Source organism: Nannobrachium achirus, assembly GCF_963921795.1.
Source record: "Nannobrachium achirus genome assembly, chromosome: 17".
NCBI lineage: Eukaryota > Metazoa > Chordata > Actinopteri > Myctophiformes > Myctophidae > Nannobrachium > Nannobrachium achirus.
In genome coordinates, this window is record NC_137824.1 from 30,862,931 (window position 1) to 30,867,930 (window position 5,000).

The 5,000-nt window shown below is 44.4% G+C and overlaps 1 protein-coding gene across 5 annotated transcripts in view; it reads left to right on the plus strand.

Annotated features, from left to right (window-relative positions):
• The window catches only part of LOC308302062 (transcription factor COE1), a gene marked incomplete at both ends in the record, with an annotated part of 115,305 nt that overhangs the window by 34,439 nt on the left and 75,866 nt on the right, over window positions 1-5,000 (plus strand). The window lies entirely within an intron of this gene.

Consider the following 5,000-nt stretch of genomic DNA (forward strand, 5'->3'; position numbering starts at 1 on the left):
AGTGGAGTCTTTAACTTTCTTTGCCAAAATCGTCTTTTCACAGATTTCTTGGGTTGGCACAAGAAATCTTGTGTTGTTCACAGATTATTTTCGCGTTTTTCACAAGGTTGCGAACAGCCCCATCTGGTGTAAAAATAAATTGAATCACACCGGAACCGGAAGAAATGACATAATCGGAAAAAACATCTCTCCATTTCATTCATTTTTCATTGTTTTCACAGAATCGTCTTTTTCTCTGCTTCCTGGTTCTCGCTTTCTGTATTTGTCAAAACAATGCATTTTAAATCAGTCATAATCGTGTTTATTTTTATTATTATTATTATTTTTCCACAGAAGCACAGAAAGCGTAGCCTTGTAAACCAGCCTGCTCCTGAATTTCCGATTTGATTTCTAAGGAGCCTATAGAGAGAAAATGGAATGTAGCTTTCCGGAGGAGGAGGCTGCTTTACGAGGCTACAGAAAGCGTGTCCGTGTTCGTTATCGATTGTGACTACTAGAAAAATAAAAAATCAAACCCAAGTTTGAAGTGAGCGGTGGTGTGTGTGTGTGCCTGTGTGCGTGCGTGCTGCTCACCCAGGTGTGTGTGTGTTGGGGGGGGGGGGGGGGGGTGAGAGTGTGAGCCATACTTGCTCACTCAGGCCACCACTGCTATTGCAGTTGATGCTCAGGGCAGACTAGACTCAACAGCACCTCTCTGGTCACCCAGGGGTACTGAGGCTACACCAGAGGCTACATACAGACACACATACATACATACATACATACATACATACATACACGGATACACACACGGCCACGCTATGGAGACGGTGTGACCACCGCTCAAAAATAGCTGGCAGTGGTTATTGGTTTGGTTAAACATTCTAGGGCTAGGTAGTGAATGAGTTGAAGAAAAAAATAAATACTCAAAAAATGTACTTAAGTACTCAGACAAATGTACTTAGTTACTGTCCACCGCAGCACACAGATACATATCGTCACTGTCGGGCAGAAACCTCGTATCTCCAAGTTTCAAATTTGTAAAGTACTGCTTCATCATACAAGGCCATCGCACAAAAGTAGTGAAAACAGCTGATCTACAAGCACACAACGCCTCGCACCGCGAGGCGTTGTGTGCTTGTTGATCGGCTGTTTTCACTAGTTTAAATCTTTAAATCTTTAGTTTAAATCTTTTTAAATGATAAATACAAAACAAACGGTTTTGGACATACAAGGTTTCCACCCGACAACGACGATATGTAGGCTGTAGTGCATGTCAGGAGGGAGGCTGCATGATGTGATGTGTGGTGGATCAATGGTCCAGGTAGAAAGAGGAGCCATTAGTGACACATCTGATCCAGGATCAGTTCTCATTAACTCAAAGGGCGCAGGGGCACCTTGTCCAGAGAGAGAGGCTGACCTCAGACCAGGGCCAATTAACTGGAGGGGCAGCAACTGGTTGGATTGATGCGACGGTTCACTGTTTGACTGCTTTTCATTGTTTCATTGTTTCACCGGCTGTGTGTGCAGAGGTTACTGCAGGTGTTCTGCCTGGGAGGAGATAGAGCCTGCCTGCAGCTGGATCTAAAGCACGTTGTCTTGAATTCACGTAGACACCGTCTGTCCTTCAGTCATCTCAATTATTAACAAGGACATGCACGTAGATGTGAACATGCTCGCAGTCTCGCACCGCACTGTGACGCACATGGGCTTAATATTGATGACATCAGGGATCTCCATATATGGGCATAAAAGGGACAAGGATAGAATTAATTTGCAACATCATTGTGATGTCAGAACAGGTCAGCTATATCCTTCTGCTGAGATGGGATGAGATGAGGTAGTGTCACGCACTGTGACGCACACACGCACGCACGCACAGGATCTGGATGTTTTTTAATATATCGTCGTCAGGTGGAAACCTTGTATCCCCAAGTTTCAAATTTGTACGTTCTTTCGCAAAGTAAAGCCCTGCTTCATCATACAAGGCCGTCGCACAAAAAGTAGTGAAAACAGCAGATCTGAGGCGCTGTGTGCTTGTAGATCGGCTGTTTTTCACTAGTTTAAATCATTTTTAAAATGAAAAATGTAAAACCAACGGTTTTGGACATACAAGGTTTTCACTCGACAACAGCAAAAACTGAACACACACATGTACATGTAGGCCTACTCACGCATGCACGCAGCATGCACGCACGCACGCACACACGCAGCAGCCATCCACAGCTGTCCACCTGTTGGCCTCTCTCTCCACTAGCCTGAGGGGACTGCAGTGGTGGATAACAGTGGAAGGGAGAGGCTGCAGTGGTGTGCAGCACTAATCAGACCTAACACTGCCTAATTAGCACAGAGTCTGCTGATTGGCTTACAGCGATAATTAACACAGGTGAGAATAATTAGCTCCCCATAGACCTGTTTGTGCACACGCAGGCGTGTGTGTGCTTGTGTGTACGTGTGTGTGTGTGTGTGTGTGTGTGTGTGTGTGTGTGTGTGTGTGTGTGTGTGTGTGTGCGCGCGTGTGTGCGTGCGCGTGTGTGCGTGTGTGTGTGTGAGATGTTATTATGCAGCTTGGGTCCCAGTGAGACTTTAGGAAGTAGAGGAGAACCGGAGTCATTACTGAAACCAGGTCACTCTCAGATGGTTCCGCTCTGCTTTTCCCACACTATCTATCTATCTATCTATCTATCTATCTATCTATCTATCTGTCTATCTGTCTCTCTGTCTCTCTGTCTCTCTGTCTGTCTGTCTGTCTTCTAATCCTCCCATCTTTGTTGGTCTTTTCCCCTTATACTATCTATCACTCCTCCTGCATCCTCTCTCTCTCTCTCTCTCTCTCTCTCTCTCTCTCTCTCTCTGGTATCTCTGTATTGACCAGTGAGAGGGTGTGTTTGAGGAATCTCACCGTCAGCTGAACCTGCGAGATATAAGATGAAACACATTGCTGGAATACACACTCTCTCTCTCTCTCTCTCTCTCTCTCTCTCTCTCTCTCTCTCGGCTGGTTAGCAGCACCACTCCTCTATCCCCCCCCACTTCTCTCCCACACCCCTTTTCAATCTCTCTTCTTCCACCCTTAGAATAGTAAGTACAGAAATTAGATGAAGTGCGCGCTGGACCCAGCTCCATCATTCTGTCCATATAAAAGCTCTGCTTGTGTTCTGCTCTCCATAAACATACGCGCGCGCGGCGGATTGTTACTGTACGTTACAACCGACTCACTTCAGAGCTACACTCACACTGGACTGTGTTGGCTGATGCATCTTGCTTTCTCTTTCCAAGAAAGAATGAAAGCGAGAGAGAGAACTGATTGAAAGAAAGATGGAAAGATTGATGGAGAGAGATGAGATAAGGGATAAAGACATGGAGAGAATGAGCCCTTTTAATTGCACATTAGGGATGGGACGATATGAAAATTTCATATCGCGATTATTGTGACAAAAGAAATTGTGATTTATTATCGCGATAATCAAAATCCATTATCCTGGGGCGGAACATTTGCCAAAAAATACAAGCTCACAACGCGTTGCATTGCGACGCGTTGTGAGCTTGTAGATCGGCAATTTTTTGGCAAAGACATTTGATAGATGAGTGAAAAAAAAGACTATTTCAAGTACATACAGTATATTATAAGTACCTTTTACCAATTATAGAGGGTTTAAGTGGTACCAGATATGCAACTCGGAAAATAAAAGGTGAATTGTTCCCAGTGCATGACGGAGGACGATATCACGATAAATTAAATCTCCACGATACGATTATCGCGATTGTTTTTTATCACGATAAACGATAATATTGCGTATCATCCCATCCCTATTGCACATACATTATTTTGTCCCACTTTTGCTTTGGCGACGTACATTATACGTCTTGTTTTCTCGCGCCAATAAAGCCCTTTGAATTGAAAAGTGAGAGAAGGGAGTATTTCCTGGCTGTCGTTCATCCATCTACAGTGTGGTGCCCTCTCTCTCTCTCTCCCTCTTATTTTATCATTTATTTATTTCAGCATTTATCTTTCACCAAAGTGGCGTTGCTTTGATCAGCGCAGCTTCACACAGCCGGCAGACGTGCGCAGAGACGTGGAGAGAGGGTTAATGTCACCACGCAACTGACGGCTTGTCACCGCCAGCTCCGGCGTGCACGCACGCCCACACACACATACACACACACACACAAAAGTGTGTGTGTGCTTTTGTGTGCTAAATAAATAAATGTGCACAGATGTAAATGAGTGTTTTCCTAGAGCTTGTGGCTGCTTGTAGGACTTGTTCTTGATGTGGAGCTGTTTCAGAGGTGCAATGTTGTATAGTGTGTACTGCTGCCTTGGTATGAATGCCATACATGGGCAACTGGCGGCCCGGGGGCTACATGCGGCCCCTCATCTTCTCTTAATGCGGCCCGAAAGGAATGCTGATATATTATTGGTTTCAGTTGTTATAATTCCAAACATGCTAAAATGACCAGCTTTAATTATTGCAGTCTACTGTATTAGTGTCTTGATGACTAGTAGCCTACTACTAGTCTTTTTTTGACATGTCTAAGAAGTAACATAAGTAACATAAGAACCTGCACATGCAAAAAAAAAAGCACAAATAGCAGATCTGCAAGCTCAAAACGCTTCGCAGTGCGACGGTTTTGAGCTGGTAGATCAGCTGTTTTTGCTATTTTTGACTGTATATGCATTGTGTGTGAAAATATAGTGGCCATCTCCAACATCAATGTTTCCCACCCCTGCTATAGGCCTTCATGCAGTGAGTGAGTGCATGTGGGAGGGAGGGGAGGGTTGTGGTTTTGTTTGTCTCAGGTAAACACTTGCTTCTTTCAGGCCACAGAGACCTCTGTCAAGCTGGCACCCTGCCAGCTTTGTGTGCGTGCGTGTGTGCGTGCGTGCGTGTAATGCATGTGCATAAAAGCTATACAGTAGCATGAAGGTAGTTGAACATAACAAAACATTGTTGTTGGGTGAAAACCTTGTATGTCCAAAACCGTCGGTTTTGCATTTATCATTTTAAAAATGATATAAA